Below are 17,452 nucleotides of genomic sequence, written 5' to 3'. Positions count from 1 at the left end.
CACCTTTCAAGTGTACTTGTGACATCATAAAGAAATGGTTTATAAAATCACTCTTATTGACTAGAAGCTTAAAATCTCTTTTCAAGATTCCTTTCACCTGCCTTCTTTTTTCTCAGCATAGTCTTGGAAAGAGTAGCCTTCTCTTTCATTATTTTGTCTGTTTTCCAAAACCAATGAACTAATTTCTATCTACTGAGAAGGTATCTTTCTGGATTCACAATATGGTTCCAATGAGGAGGAAACTGTGACCTATGAAAATCTGTCACTGTTACCTCATAAATATGAAGCTGTATTAGTTAAGTTAATGCTAACTACTGTAAAAGTGTTAGTCGCTTAGTCATGTCCAACTCTTTGCAACCCCATGGACTGTAGCCCACCAGGCTACTCTGCCCATGGACTTCTCCAGGCAAGAATACAGGAGTGGATTTCCATTCCCTTCTCTAGGTAATTTCCCAACCCAGGGATCAAACCCAGGTCTTCTGCATTGCAGGCAGGTTCTTTACCATCTAAGCCATCAGGGGAAGCTAAAAAGACCTCCAAATATCAGTGGTTTAATGCAATGAAAGTTATTTCTCACTCAGATTTCATAAGCGGCTTCCCATGGTGAGTTTTGCAGACCCAGAAGCACCTACTTTAGCATTTCTATCTGCTAGAACTTCTAAAATTAGCTCATAGGTTGCAAAGTGACAGGCTAGAGGTAGCATATAGCACTTCTCTTTGCCTAGTGTATTAGCTACAGGCATGTGAAGACTTTGGGGCTTGCATGATGATGTCTGTCTTTGTTTTCTTTGTGTGTGTGTTGTTTTTTTATTGTGTTAAAAGTCACATGATATGAAATATACTGTGCTGTGCTTAGTCTCTCAGTTGTGTCTGACTCTTTGTGACTCCAGGGACTGTAATCCACCAGGCTCCTCTGTCCATGGGGATTCTCCAGGCAAGAGTACTAGACTGGGTTGCCATGCCCTCCTCCAGGAGATCTTCCCAACCCAGGGATCGAATCCAGATCTCCCACATTGCAGATGGATTCTTTACTGTCTGAGCCACCAGGGAAGCCCAAGAATACTGGAGTAGGTAGCCTATCCCTTTTCCAGAGAATCTTCCCAATCCAGGAACTGAAGCGGGATCTTCTGCATTGCAGGTGGATTCTTTACCAGCTTAGCTACCAGGGAAGACCATGAAACATACTATTTTAACCATATTTAACTGTACAGTTCAGAGGTACTAAATACATTCACATTGTTGTGCAACTCACAGCCTCATCCATCTCTGGAGTTTTTTCCCTTCTTAAACTGAAGCTTTGTTCCCATTAAACACGAAGTCCCCACTCCACCCTCCACCCCCAGCCCCTGGCATCTACTGATGTACCTTCTGACTCTATGAATTTGACTATTCTAGGTATCGACTCAGTCTGTCTTTGACTAATGATTTTCCTCTTTTGCCAGCAGCAGGGAAGTGGGGGCTTGCGATGCCAGGGCCAACCTCAGTGTCTGTTTCTTATTTAGAGCTGAACGTTGAGTCTTGGTTGAACAGAGTTAATCAGATTTGACTGTAGATGCAGCTCCCACATCCACAAGGGGATTGTGGCTAAAGAGGGTTTCAAGGAAGCCTCCATCCTTGATCGAGCATGAAGATCAGGGCCCAGATCTCCATTTCTCTGCTGACAGGCTAATCCTGAGGATGTGTGAGTTTGGAGAGACACCCGTCCCCAGCGAGTGATGATAGCTCCCCTGAAAACTGCTGTGTGATGTCTTTGCCACCCACCCTCGAAGTAGCTTTTGTGTGAGTGAGAGAGTGGTTGATCTCGGGTGCCCTCAGCCTGCAGTGGCTTGGAGCAGGATTTCGGTTCCTGGCCAGAGATTACAGAGGGCTGAATTCTAGCCACTAGACCACCAGGGACCAGTGACCAGTGATAAGGCCCTGGCCCATCAGATGTATAGAAATGAATTTCCACACAGAGACAGAAAGTAGTGAAAGAAGTAAAGTGTTTATTGGGAGGAAGAAGAGTACATGTGGATAGACACACGGGTGGGCTCAGAGAAAAAGCTGTGCCCTCATGGTAGTTTGAATCCCTTATACAGGGCCTTTCTGCTGAGCTTCGTTTGGACAATCATCTTGCTTTGCCTGATTCTGCATCCAGGTTTGGTTTATCTCGGGGTCCTCCAATGTGTGTGAGAACATCTCTTAGCCAAGATGAATTCCAGTGAAGAGGGCTATGGGTAGGTTGGCATCACTATGAGGCGATGCTCCCACCCTTCTTGATCTTCAAGGAGCCCTTCTGTGCATGTGTAATCAGGAAGGTCTCCTTGACTTCCAGAATGAGGAAGATGTGGCCTTTTATCTCTTACCTGGGCAGGGCCCAGCTCTGCTCTTGCTTGGGGGCTCTGTCCACAGGGGGCAAACTCTGGCTGTTCACCCCTGTTCACCCTGAGGCCCATCTGGCTCCTGCGTCATGGTGACCTCGGGTAACTCTCAGCCCTTAGAGGCAGGTCCTCAGAGACGTCGTCCTCACAGAGTCCCAGCAGCAGATGGTTCCCATCAGATCCTGTTTTCTTCCCTAGAGTGCGCCAACCATCTCTTTCCACTCAAGCTGGTGTCAGCTCAGGCAAGGCAAACTAATTTTAACCCGAGGGCAAGTAAAAACATAATTAAGAAGGTAAATCTGTTTCCCAAAAAGCATACAGTACTCTGTTCACTGTGCATTTTTTTTGGAAGCGTCTGGAAAGACAAAAGACATGCATTTGTCAGTATGGAGACAGCTGCTCATTTGTTTATGGAATTTGCAATTAGATACCCAGCTTCTGCTGCCCTGTGCGGTCTATTTTGGAGGGCAGGAGAGAAAAGAATTTTAACTCAAAGTGTTGAGTAGAGGGAAGTAAAACCCTGTACAGACAGCGAATTCTCTTTGAATAGAAAAGTTTGGTGCACCTATGATCTAAATTGTCTCCTGGGTGGTGCTGCTTTTTGCTTAATGTAATCTCGGCACCTTCATATTCCCCCGGAGAAGCCAAGGGATCAAGATGGATGAGCTTTACCAGTTGTGTAAATAAGCAGGCTCCTGCTCCTTCCTGGAGGCTGTGGTTTGACTCCTCGTTGGGCTGCAGCTGGGTGCACTGTTGTATAAGCCTCCAGTCCCATTGTTTCAGCAGGTGACAGCCAGTGAAACGACAAGCGTTGGTCACCAGAGCACCAGAGACTGGCCCACCACCTCCCTCTCATGAAGGGCAGGAAGCTCTTTAGTATGCCCTACTTAGCTCGCAATTCAGAGAAGGTCGCTCTGTTCCCAAGAAGCCATTCAGTCATAATAGATATGGTGAGAATGATAGCCCAGAGGCTGTGGGTTAGGAAAACACATTTATTGGAAGAGGCCCGAGACCGCAATAATTAAGTGACACAAATGAATGCAAGTAAATGAAATCTCACCCCAGTGTGTGCGCTCCACCACCCTCCTCTCCTCTCTGTGCAGCAGCCGGGGCTGGAGAAAGCAGGATCGGGGGAAGAGAACTTCTGGAAGGCCCTCCTCCCCCTGACCCCCACCCCCCCAGCAAATTCTTCTAGAAACTTAATTCTGAAGGGGGAGAGGGCAGCAAAGACCTGGACTTGCCATGCAGTGTCCCCAGATCCAGCTGGCAGCTTTGGGTGTAACTTTGGACTGGCCTTTCTCTACTTCAGATTCAAGGTTTGCTGGCTCCAGATTCCTTATCCCAGTCATTTTGAAGAGCATAAAGTAATTCTTAAAAAAAAAAAAAGGCATTTAAACAAAAGCAAAAAGCACAAAGATGACTGCAATGATACACTTACCGAGTTTTATCATCCATTCATTCTCTTAGCAAAAATTTATTGGATGCTACCACATGTCAGGTGCTGAGACTATAGCTGTAAATGATCATAATAATGAACCTGATGACAACATCAGCAACAGTAATAATAGCCGCCTCTTGAGTTTACTATTTTCCAGGCACTGTTGTAAGTGTGTCAGTATGTTAATCCACTCATCCTTGCAGGAATGCAGTAATACACAAGACAGCCCAAGGCCCAGGCCCTGCCCAGAAAGAGAGGGGAGGAGAGACCTCTGCTGGGGCAGATCTGCGGGTTAAGGGCGCATGGAGGGCAGGGCCAGTCCTGGGAGGCTAGGGAAGGCACTGGAAGTGATGCAGACTGAGCCCATCAGCAGCCACTGAGGCAGGAGGAGGAAGTGGCCCGGAGCGGAGAAGAGACACTGGGAGGGAACTGCAAGATCAATAGTTCTGCTGGCTGGAGTCCGAGGTCGTGGTGAGCGATATTGGAGGTGGAGGAGAGAGTAGAAGAGACATCCTAAAGGAAGACACCAGGGATGTCCCCCAGAGACCTGAAGGCAGAGTGGGAGTTGGCCAGGCAGGGGTAGGGGGCATGGTTCAGGTCCCAGAAAGCCTGAGGATGGGCACCCATGGGGAAGGTGGGAACAAGGCCATCACCGCTAGAGGCATATTCAGGGGGCAGCATCTTATTCTGAGGGCACAGTCAGATTTCCCTTTGAGGAAGAGCTTGTTGCCTGCAGTGTGGGGCATAAATAAAAGAAGGCAGGAGGATAGCAGGGAGATGCTAGGAGACTGGATGAGCCATGGCAGTGAGTGATGAGGGCTGCGGCAGTAGTTCAGAAGGACATGGTTTTGAGATAAGCAGGAAGTAGGGTGGGATAGAGGGTGTGATCCAGGGTGATTATGGGATCCCCACATCTGTGCACAGCAGGGACAGCGGCGGGGCTGCGGGGGGAGGTCTCCTCCTGTCACCACTCACGTTTGCACTGATCCCCCTCTTCCTCTGTTCTCCTGGGGTCACCGAGGAAGGTTTCTCCACTAATGGGAAACAATGCTGTGTCCTGCTCAGTCCTTCCCCTACTGTCTGCTCCTCCCTGTCTGCACCCCACTGCCCACCTACACAGCATCCTCACGGCCCTGTGCACACTGTTGGTTTAAGTGTTCATATAAGTCTATATCCACAATGGGGATCACTTAAAAATTTTTTTTTAATTTATTGTATTTATTTTTGGCTGCACTGGGTCTTCACCGATGTGCACGGGCTTTCTCTAGTTGCAGTGCAAGGGTTTCTCATTGCAGTGACTTCTCTTGTTGCAAACACAGGCTTTAGAGCACAGGCTCAGTAGTTGTGGCGCACGGGCTTAGTTGCCTTGCAGTATGTGGAATCTTCCTGGACCAGGGATCAGACTCATGTCCCCTGCGTTGGCAGGTGGATTCTTAACCCTTGGACCACCAGGGAAGTCCTGGGGATCACTTCTGAATGCAAACTTCGTGTCACGGCCCAGCAGCTTCCCAGAGGGCTTCCTCAGGAAGCCGATGGCCTGGTTCAGCCTTTGACCCTGATGTATTTGCTCCCAGATCCTTCCTGACATCAGTCAGTCTGTAGGCTTTTCTTTCTCCCACAAGAGGTTCTTATTTGTCAGACTCCCTCAGGATCTATGGATGGGCTTCAAGGGATCCAGGGTCACTCTGGAATTCTGTGTAGAGTTTTGATTGCATGTGAGGTTTTTCCTGGGAAGAGCACACAGACCCGTCAGGTTCACTGAGGAGTTCATGATCCCCCGAAAGCTTAAGAATGGTTGTCTGGGCTTTGACGTCAAGGTTAAAATTTTTCTGGCCAATTTTCACTCTCATTATCACCATCATGTCCCAGAGCTGAAGTCCTTGGATGTGTTCACCTGATCTCTTCGCAGTATTGCCAGGAATTAAAAATAAGCATTTGCCTGTTAATTCTTATTCCCATCTTGCCCTGAAAAGCCTTGCTGCTGAAATAATTAAAATCCTGCTGCTGCTGCTAAGTCACTTCAGTAGTGTCCGACTCTGTGCGACCCCAGAGATGGCAGCCCACCAGGCTCCCCCATCCCTGGGATTCTCCAGGCAAAAACACTGGAGTGGGTTGCCATTTCCTTCTCCAGTGCATGAAGTGAAAAGTAAAAGTGAAGTCTCTCAGTCGTGTCCGACTCTTAGCAACCCTATGGACTGCAGCCCACCAGGCTCCTCCATCCATGGGATTTTCCAGGCAAGAGTATTGGAGTGGGGTGCCATTGCCTTCTCCGAATTAAAATCCTAACCTCACATATTTACATTCTGTGGTAGGAAAAAGTCACCACCAGAAGTCCGTCATCCCACAGGTCCCCATCACTTTTGAAGAGAGATAAACTTGCTTGCCTTATTCTAAGTCTCCTGATTTGACAACCCTGTATAATGGTAGCAGCTGATGGGGTTGGTACTTCTGTGTCAGGCACTGTGGTAAGCACGTTATTAGTATTCTCTCATTTAAAACTGTGAGATGGACGCTAGAGTCACCTCAGCTTTAAAATGAGGAAACTGAGGCAGAGAGTAAATAGCCAATAGGAAGCAACAGACCCAGGAGTCACACTCAGGTAGTAGAACTTTAGAGGCTTGTCCTGCCCTCCCACTGAGCCCTGTCTTCCCTTCATCTGTTCCCCTGTGATTGCTACCTCTGCCTTCCCCAACCAGGAGGTCACTACCCCAACTTGCTTCCCAGCATGGAATCAGTACCATCTGGAGGCAGATCCTAACTCTTTCTCACTGAAGTCCCTTTTGGAAGCAGCAGAATGCCAATGTTCCAAATTTCAACATTAGATATTCATTCCTTTGGATTGATTTTCTCCCACTTCACTTGAGCCTCTAAAAAAAAAAAAAAAAAGGAATAGACCTAGGGATATGAATTAGGGAGTCTCATGAACTACAGTGATGGCCCTGGAAGATCTGAGGGCAGAGAATGTTCAAAGAGGGAAGGGAGTGCATAAAAGGACACTCCTTGAAGCTGTTGCTAAGGACCAGCCCTGCATAGGACCCCTACCCCATCACCATGTCGGAAGAAGTTTTGTGAATTAATTCATCCCAGATCTCCAATATCAGACTCTCCTTGTGTCCTGGTTGGTACTTCCACAGCTGGGAGAGTCTGCAGGCGGACAGTCTAGCACTGTGCAAAAACTCTTGAGGGTTCCTTTGCATTTCCTCTTTGTGAGGTTGGGGAGTGGTGATCTGTCACCTCTGGGAGGTTGGCCAATGGCCTGACATTACCTGATATTAGAGAACTGACCTGGATGTCTGGGAAAGAGGGGCTCGTAGTTATACAACAGGGGCAGCATTATCCCCAGGGGCAGGGATACAAGTGGTCAGCTAATGGCTTGAGAAGTGCCCCCAAGAGCCCTCCCTTCAGTCCCGGTGTTGGACATCAAGTTTTCTGTTTTCCTGTGGAGGCCACCGGACTATTACCTGGGAGAGGCTCTGTTATGAGTTGAGCTGTGTCCTGTCAAAATTCACACGTGAAGTCCTAACCCCAGTGCCTCAGAGTGGCTGTATTTGGGGCCAGAACCTTTAAACAGGTGGCTAAGCTAAAATGAGACTCTTAGGGTAGACCTTAATCCAATCCGACTGGCGTCGCCCTTATAAAAAGAGGGACTTGGACACACAGAAAGTCAGCAGGTGTGCATGCATAGAGGGCTCACTTGTAGAGAGGTGGCAAGAAGGCAGATGTCTTCAAGTCAAGGAAAGAGGAAACCAGCCCTGCTGACACCTCGACTTTGGACTTCCAGCCATCAAAACTGAAAAAATAAATGTCTGTTAAAAAAAAAACTGTGCAAAAATCTAGTCTGTGGTATCTTGCTTCAGTGGCCCAAACAAACCCGTACAATCTCTGTGACATTTAGAGCAAAAATCTCCAAAATGTTTTGTACCTAGATGATCCTGTAAGATGAATAAAATATTATAACATGTCTATTGATTTCCATTTGACTCTATGCTAATTTCAATTTCTTTTGTATATTATAAAATTTATATAATAAATGAAGGTGGTAGCTGGACATGGAACAACAGACTGGTTCTAAATAGGAAAAGGAGTAAGTCAAGGCTGCATATTGTCACCCTGCTTATTTAACTTGTATGCAGAGTACATCATGAGAAACGCTGGGCTGGATGAAGCACACGCTGGAATCAAGATTGCGGGGAGAAATATTAATAACCTCAGATATGCAGATGACATCACCCTTATGGCAAAAAGTGAAGAGGAACTCAAAAGCCTCTTGATGAAGGTGAAAGAGGAGAGTGAAAAAGTTGGCTTAAAGCTCAATATTCAGAGAACTAAGATCCTGGCATCTGGTCCCATCACTTCATGCGAAATAGATGGGGAAACAGTGGAAACAGTGTCAGACTTTATTTTTTGGGGCTCCAAAATCACTGCAGATGGTGACTGCAGCCATGAAATTAAAAGACGATTACTCCTTGGGAGGAAAGTTATGACCAACCTAGATAGCATATTCAAAAGCAGAGATATTACTTTGCCAACAAAGGTCCGTCTAGTCAAGGCTATGGTTTTTCCAGTAGTCATGTATGGATGTGAGAGTTGGACTGTGAAGAAAGCTGAGGGCCGGAGAATTGATGCTTTTGAACTGTGGTGTTGGAGAAGACTCTTGAGAGTCCCTTGGCCTGCAAGGAGATCCAACCAGTCCATTCTAAAGGAGATCAGTCCTGGGTGTTCTTTGGAAGGAATGATGCTAAAGCTGAAACTCCAGTACTTTGGCCACCTCATGCGAAGACTTGACTCATTGGAAAAGACTCTGATGCTGGGAGGGATTGGGGGCAGGAGGAAAAGGGGACGACAGAGGATGAGATGGCTGGATGGCATCACCGATTCGATGGATGTGAGTTTGAGTGAACTCCAGGAGTTGGTGATGGACAGGGAGGCCTGGCGTGCTGCGATTCATGGGGTTGCAAAGAGTTGGACACAACTGAGCTGAGCGACTGAACTGAACTGAACTGAAGACATGCTTATCACATATAACATGTTGGGGATGTGTGCTTAAATATTTTTATAGATAGGATGAAAAATATTGCAGACCATTGAGCCAAGATGGCAGCTATCTGTGTATCTCTAAATCCTAAAGGCAAATAAGAATAATTTATCTTCTCATAATTACAAGTGCCCTAAAGAGTTTATCATTTGTTCCCTACTCTTTCCCCAGCTTACTAAAGATGTTTCAGGAGCCTACTCATTGCCCACATCAGGGAGATTTATGTCGTCATTACTATAATTGTTATCTATGAGTACTTGTGAGTAATGGTTCATAGAAATGTATTCTATTGAAGGGACTGGAGGCAGCAGAAAATCAATCTATTTAGAAAATGTGCCTTCCTTAAACCTCTCAATTCCATTTCCCCCCATTTTTCCTTTCTGCTCTTGAAGAAGAGAGTCAGCATTTTAGGATTCTGAAATTGCTAAAATCGCAAACTAATAATATTAGGGAAAAGTGTTTGTCAGATCTCTGCAACTCTCTCTTCTAGTTGCACGCAGTTGCATTCAGCCTCAATTCTGGTCTCAGAGCAGACTCCACAGCCAGACTGAGGGAGGTGGAACTCATCAACTTCTTCTTCCAACCCTTGAAACTCTGCTTATGACTCCTTGAAGACCTGTCGGTAGGGACTTCCTGCTGGTCCAGTGGCTGAGACTCGGTGCTCCCGTCGCAGGGGGTCCAGGTTTGGTCCCTGATCAGGGAACTAGATCCCACATGCCTCAGCTAAAGATTCGGACAGTCATGGTGCTGCAGCGAAGATGCGGTGCCGTCAAATCAATCAGCCAATCAAATTAAACCTGTCAGTGAACTGCTTTAGTGTACATGCCCCCAAATTTCAGAAACACTGATTGTGCATCTGAGACTCTGAAACTCATGAAGAAATCCATCCAGGCCTCTTGCTCCTCCAGGGGAAGAGGCAGGGATGACCCACCTCAGGCCTGACTGCATCTTGGCCAAGTTCGCTCTTTGCTCTGTGGTTGGGCAGGAACCGTTCATCGTCATTTAAAAGGAGGAAGATGCCCAACCTAATTCCAAAGTGGGCCACTTTGGCCTGGCTCTGCCAGGCTCAGACTCATAACGGTCTTGTGATAAGATAGGACATGGAAATCTCCTAGGAGTGACTTCCCCTGGCAGACCTGGTGGGTGGAAGGCTGTCCACAGTGACCCTGTACCAAATTGAGCCAGCCGAATGTTTGAAGTCAATGCTACAGTGGTGACAGTAAAAATGTCTCTTTGGCTGAGTGGTAATCTCCTTTCATTGTTTAAATGTGCCTACAGGGCCCAGGAAGGTCACAAATCTCCATGAAGGGAAAGCGGCTCTCAGAATTCTTATCTGGCAGATATATCTCTCTCCTGACTGCTGTGAGGAGGCTGGGCAGCCTGTACATTACACCTGCGTCAGCCCTGGGGAGTCACCATGACCCGTGTCCTAAATAGGTGCCCCTTTGACAGGAGCATTGGCCAAAATGGCCTCCCAGGACAAGGCCCTTTGAGACCAATCAGGCCATCTCTAGTTTGGCATCTCCATGGTGTCATTTTAAGACCATGTCAGTCTCATTTGGAGCCATATATAAGGTCTTAGAGCTTTGCTTAGACCACACCCGGTCAGGTTTGGTTCTCAGCTTTCTGGAATAAAGGAACGTAGCATTACGGTGGAAAAAGGAGGGGTTCTACAGGAAGGCAGATCTGGTGTGGGATGCTGACTCTTCGTGGATGTGAGATCTTGGGAGAGGAATCGAACTTCTCTTGCTCTCAGTGATTTCATCTCTAAAATGGGGATAATAAAATCTACTCTATAGGTGTTACTGTGTGTGTGTGTGTGTGTGTGTGTGTGTGTGTGCACTCAGTCTTGTCTTACTCTTTGTGACCCCCACGACCGCAGACCACCAGGCCCCTCTGTGCTGGAATTTTCCAGGCAAGAATACTGGAGTGGGTTGCCATGTCCTACTCCAGGGGATCTTCCCCTCCAGGGATCAAACTCTTGTCTCTTGAGTCTGCTGCAATGGCATGGGGATTCTTTACCACTGCTCCACCTGGGAAGCCCAGGATGTTACTGTGGTGAGGGCTAAATGCAACGATGTCTGCAGAGCACACAGTGGACACGCAATCATGTGATCTTCCTCCCGTTCCTTCCTGGCCAGCAGAGGGTTGGTGCACTTGGTCACTATACTGTCTCTGTTTGCAGTCATCATTCGTAGCTGTGTTTCCTTTGTGCCCAGCTCAACATGATTAAGACTAATTTTGATTTTTTTCCCTCAATAATGTTTTTGTTTTTTTTATTCAGCCCTTCAGCACACATGCATTTTCCTGGTACTATGCAGGTGCTGGGACTCAAGGTTGAGCAAGTTAGATACTGTGCCTGCCCTCAGAGAGCTTCTGGCTCATGGCCAAGGTAGACAAAGACTCACTGGCCTGTCTTAGCAGGTGGTCAAGGGGCTTCCCCCAGGAAGTGATGTTTGAGTGAGACCTGAAGGGAAAGCACTAAAATGGCCACATTTCCTCCTTCTGCTGCCTCATGGTCAAGGATGGATATTCACAAGCTGGCTGAAAAGAGTACACAAAGCTTATCAGGCAGAGAACACACCCACAGCCCTGGCTTTGTTTATTCTGTTCTCTAATCAACAGAACTGGCCAGACTTGTCCTCAGTCTCAAGTTTGAAGTGGAACTCAACAAAGAATGTGGGACTCAAGCACAGACTTCAGTGATCTGATGACACACAAGTTTGGCATTGATATTTTGCATGCTTTTGACTCAGAAACCCCACTTGTGGAAATTTATACCGAAGAACTAATAACACATTTGACTACAAAGATGTTATTTGCCAAATTATCTTAGCATAAAGTCTACACATTGCCAGACATCACAGATAATCAAAGAAATGAGTGCTTCTATGATTCTGTGAGTATTTTCTCCAGGACTCCTGGATCCCACAGTTAGGATGGATTTTTCTGAACTGCTTTGCCCATATGTAACCACCACCTATTTCTACCTCCATTATGAGTGACCCAGGAATACGCAGGCCTTAGCATTTCCAGTGAGAGTTGGACTATAAAGAAAGCTGAGCGCTGAAGAATTGATGCTTTTGAATTGTGTTGGAGAAGACTCTTGAGAGTCCCTTGGACTGCAAGGAGATCCAACCAGTCCATCCTAAAGGAGATCAGTCCTGGGTGTTCATTGGAAGGACTGATGTTGAAGCTGAAACTCCAATACTTTGGCCACCTGACGCAAAGAGCTAACTCACTGGAAAGATTGAGGGCAGGAGGAGAAGGGGATGACAGAGGATGAGATGGTTGGATGGCATCACCGACTCGATGGACATGAGTTTGGGTGGACTCCAGGAGTTGGTGATGGACGGGGAGGCCTGGCTTGCTGTAGTTCATGGGGTCGCAGAGTCAGACATGACTGAGCGACTGAACTGAACTGAACTGAATGTTTCCAGGGTCTCACATGTCATATAAACACACACACACACACACACACACACACATACACACAAATGTATTGCATTTTTGGCTCATCAGTCATAGAGGTCCCTAGTAGGAACTGGGTGAGTTGGATTTGCTCTGCATAACAATGCTGCTGCTGTGTTGCCTCAGTCATGTCCGACTCTGTGGGACCCCATAGACGGCAGCCCCCCTGGCTACCCCGTCCCTGGGATTCTCCAGGCAAGAACACTGGAGTGGGTTGCTATTTCCTTCTCTAATGCATAACAATGTCTAGCTTGACACATTTAAAGCAATCTATCCTTCCTCCTCTTCCTCCTTAAAATCTAACTGGCCATCTCAGACATAAGACGGGATCGGCTCTCGAGGAATTAGAGACAGTCCCGTGACGTAGGTGCTAGTACCCTGCACGTGCAGAGACAGCCACACAGAATCTCCCCTTCCTTCAGACAACACAAGAATTTGGATTTTTATTAAACATTGTTATGTAAATAAAATACAAACAACTGAAATTGCTGAGAGTAGAAGTTGAGCAGACAGTCTTGAGTAGGTAAGTGAAGAATCGTGCACCCCAAGAGAGAGGGGGGATGGCAAAATACTCTCTGACACAGGAGGCAAGACCAAGCTGGGACACAGGAAGTCCATTTCAGACTGGCTTTGTTGCTTGACTTCAACTGATGACCTTTGATAGCTTTCTTGGCCCCTTGTTCACTATTCCATCGCCTTTGGGAAATTGTCCTGGCCTGACCAGATCCATTGAATAGGAACCCACTCCAACCCAACCTAATGCAACACTAGGATTAGACAAGCAGGTTACTTTCCGTGACTGAGACCTCTCTTCTCTTAAGACTTACCAAGTAGCTCAGAGTTGATGGAACCAGAAACAAACACCCAAAGTCCCAAAGATTACTTGTCTTTAGGTCAATATCTGCCTTGGGAGAATGAGATGACTTATCTGTAAAACAGGGGCAATGATAACTATTTCTTAGAGATGTTAACATTAGTAATTAGTGCATAGAGAAACATGGCCTATACTCAAGGAAGGAAAGATAATGTCCCAAGCTCATGGGATCTTGTTAGAAAATTGAGATTCTATTTCATTTATGTTCCTTTAAGGGAATAAGAAGGTACAATCTATTTCAAAGGATTAGTCTAGTCACACCACTTTCCTTCCAAATAACATTTCTGCTTCTGATTGTATTTTGGGTCCACTGTTAATGTGCATGAGTTTCCAATTTCCCTCCAGCCATTCTGTAGAAGTGCAATATTGGTTCTTTGTCTTAGGGATATTTCATTTCCTCAATCATGTTAAATCAAACAAACCTTCCATACCAGCAAACAGAAAGGAGCAGCTTTGGGCCTCTGAAGTAATTTGCACTGGCAAAACTGATCAGGCCTTCCTCCAGTGTCTTAATTAGGAGTCTTAATCCTTTTTATTTAAAGCCAGAAGAAATACAGGACATGGTAGGAAACTGAGCATATTTATTTAATGCAGACAAAGAGGGTTTAGAAAGTTCACTTAATACACAGTGTCAACAGAAATATATGTCCCTTTCTTTCTAATAATTCTTCCAGGGTAAAGTATGGCTCATGCTCAGATTGTAACCATCAGCTTTCATGTTCTCTTTCATTTAAAGAGACAGTAATTCCCAACAAATAATAGCTGGCTGACAGTGAGGACACCCCGAAGGGCGAGGGTTGGGCTGGGCCTCTCGCGCCTAATTTCCCAGTCTCCCCCTGAGTCTGGGTCCAGGGTTGTCCCCAGCGTGCGCCCAGGCACAGCAGAACCCCAAAAGCTGACTGACAGGTTTTCTCCAGTAAGAGGTGGCTCTTGAAGCTCTGCAGAAACAAGTGTGGTGTGTGATTTCAAAGCACGATGGCTGCAAAAGTGGTCCCTATGCCCCCCAAGCCAAAGCGGTCCTTTATACTGAGAGTCCCTCCCAACTCCAAGCTGGGCCAAGACCTACTTCGAGATGCTACTAGTGGACCCAAGACCATCCACCAACTGGTTCTGGAGCACTTCCTCACCTTCTTGCCCAAGCCAAGCTTAGTCCAACCCAGTCAGAAAATCAAGGAGACCTTGGTTATTGTCAAGGATGTGAGCTCAAACCTTCAGAATAGAGGGCAACCTCGCCCCTTAGTGAAGCTTCTACCTAGAGAAGAAATCCAGCAGAAACAGGAGACAGTATCTCTGTGTCTGAAATCTGAATCTGAGAAACTGGTGGTCTTTGAGGATTTGAATGTATTTCACTCCCAAGAAGAATGTGTAAGCCTGGATCCTGCTCAGCAGCCCACCTCAGAGATGGAAGAAGACAGCATTGGGGAGATGATGTTACTGGTCAGTGGCAGTAATCCTGAGGGTGAAGAGCTTCAGACGGAACCTGTAGAGGATGAAGATCATAGAGAAGAGTCTTCAGATTGTGATGAAATGGATTGTTCCATGGTCCCTGAGCAGTCTCCAGATTGCCAAAAAGAAGAAAGATTAAATACATCTATTCCAAAGGAAAGGAAAATGAGAAATCTTTTAGTTACCATTGAAAATGATACTCCTCTAGAGGAACTCTCAAAATACGTGGATATTAATGTTATCGCACTTACCCGAAATCGTAGAACAAGAAGATGGTATACTTGTCCACTGTGTGGGAAACAATTTAATGAGAGTTCTTACCTTATTTCCCCCAGAGGACTCACACTGGAGAAAAGCCCTATGACTGCAGTCACTGTGGGAAAAGCTTTAATCATAAAACAAACCTTAATAAGCATGAGAGAATCCATACAGGAGAGAAGCCTTATTCATGTTCTCAGTGTGGGAAAAACTTCCGTCAGAATTCTCATCGAAGTCGCCATGAAGGAATCCATATAAGGGAAAAGATACTTAAGTGTCCAGAATGTGGGAAAACCTTCCCAGAAAACAAAGAGTTTGTGATTCACTTGCAGAGTCATAAGGCCAAGAGGCCATATGGTTGTAAAAAGTGTGGGAGAAGATTTGGTCGGCTGTCGAACTGTACCCGGCATGAAAAAACCCACTCAGCATGTAAGACCCGAAAACAGAAGTGACATGAGGGAAAGGTCTGATGATACCACCTCAAACTGAAATATTCCATAAATAATTCTGAATTGCCAGGCTGTCTGAAAAGTTACAGATAAGAAAACCTCATTATAGCCAAAATCGGATAAATATTCAAGTTTGCTGAAACCTCAAGTTTTTAGAAAATTCACAGGGAAAACAAAACATCCTCAAGGGCTATACCTCAGTTAGCAACCAGGCTTTTTGGACAGAGAGCTTTCTTTTGTGAACTTACGCAACAATGTACAGCTCACAGATCCCTTTCCCAAAAAAGGCTTTGAAATACAAGTCTGGGGGCTGTTTACTTTAAGGTGATGACTGATAAGTGTACCGAAAGTATCAGAATATTCCATTCCTCCCACACACACATAGGAATTCACACCTGAGAAATAATGTAAAGATCCGTATCTGAAACTGTTGCCCTAAAAGAACCAAACTGCTGACTTGGTAATAAGTCAACAGCTTTTATCAGCCATTCATATCACCATCTAAAGATACCCTGAAAGCTTGAGAGATGAAAGGGATTGTTTACTTTGGAATATAGGAAAACATAGCAACTGAATGTCAAAGACTTATTCCATCATTTGTATGTGATCTAAAAACTAATGATCAATTTCAATAACTTGCAGTTTGTGGTGAAAAGTGATGTTTACAGAAATCCTCTTCACAGTGTAATTTAAAAGTGTCTGCTGTTCTTACTGTATTTTGTGCAGCTGTTAATTGCTCAAACAGCTCTCTCATGCCTTTGCCTTGCCGGAAGAAGTTTGGGTCACTCAGGCCTGGCCACCCAGCCCTGCTCCTGGAAAAACTTCTGAATTTTGTCCCTCTGTTGAGTCAGGAAAACCTGCCAGGAAGGAAACCCCAGGAATGTACAGAGGGGGAAGAAGACATAGGCTTGGATCCGTGGCTGGTCAAGAACCTTGACATTTGTTTAGTTCCCATCAGGCCTTTGGCAATGGGTGGTCACTACCTCACAAGCATAGTGTTTTACTTTTAGACATTATCTCTCCAGTGGCTCGCTCACATTACCCCTCAGGAGATAGGGTTCCAGTGTCCTCATTGTAGTGGACATTTGTTCTCTGTGGCTTCCTGGTACCCACACTTTCCTGACTTGTCTGCCGGAGGCAAGGCCAGCGGTGCCTTCACAGGACCCATCCTATGATGTGTCGTTTTCAGATTCTCCATCAGTCTTGCTTCTCTTAGATTTCCTTAGGTTGTAATTTGGTATCTGGATTGGAATAGGCCAAATCCTGTACACTAGTGGTGGAAAATTACCTTTACACGTTTTGTTCCCATCCAGAAACCTACCTTCCATTGATTAGAGTATTCTGAGTATGTTTTTTTCTAATTTTCTTCAGGTAAGTTCTTCACAAAATTTTGTTTTTGTAAATAGTTGTTTTTTTCCCCCAATTGTACTTTTCTAGTTGGTTATTGCTTTTGCATAGGAAAGTTATTCTTAATTATATATTTGCAAAACTAGCTACTTCTGTGAATGTAATTTTCAGTAATTTCTCGGTTCTGTTAAAATTTGTGATTAAAAATTATACCAAAAAAAAAAATAAATAAATAAAGAGACAGTAATTCCCAACCCACTCTATGTTTCCAGAGACTTTTGACTGGTTTGCTTTAATTTCTCCTGTGACATAAGGAGAGAGAGACTCAGAAGATATTCAGTATGGTTCACATTGAATTTTTTAAAATGTGATGAATGGGTGGTGGTGGATGGAGTTTGGATGTGAGAAAATGAAGACAGAGCAAGCATGATTATGAATCATCTCTGTGGACTCAGAATAGGTCTTCCTGCACAGATACTAGAATGCCTCTGGGATTTGGAATAAGGCAGGTTCTTCTTGAAGCCCATTCAAGCTGGTTCAGTTCTTGAGGAAACAAGCAGACGATGTCAAGATACACCGATGTAGCCCTTCTAAAGGGCTGGTGAAGTGTATGCTCAGCAAGGGGCTCAGATCAGCATGCTGGGATATCCCTCACTGGCATGATCAAGTTAGGTTCCTGGGCAGCTTGCTTTTTTACAGAATCACAAGCACGTGAGCATTTGTTAAAACTAGGTGTGCATATTGATAACTGAGGTGAACCTCAGATGCTTTCAC

At 45.6% G+C, this 17,452-nt stretch overlaps 1 pseudogene; it reads left to right on the top strand.

Moving 5' to 3' along the window:
• The first annotated feature begins 13,937 nt into the window (after window positions 1-13,937).
• Window positions 13,938-16,747, top strand: LOC138989504 (zinc finger protein 200 pseudogene; annotated as a pseudogene).
• Window positions 16,748-17,452: the final 705 nt, after the last annotated feature.

This window comes from Bos mutus, chromosome 10, assembly GCF_027580195.1.
Source record: "Bos mutus isolate GX-2022 chromosome 10, NWIPB_WYAK_1.1, whole genome shotgun sequence".
Taxonomy (NCBI): Eukaryota; Metazoa; Chordata; class Mammalia; order Artiodactyla; family Bovidae; genus Bos; species Bos mutus.
This window is presented reverse-complemented; position numbering and strand designations above follow the sequence as displayed.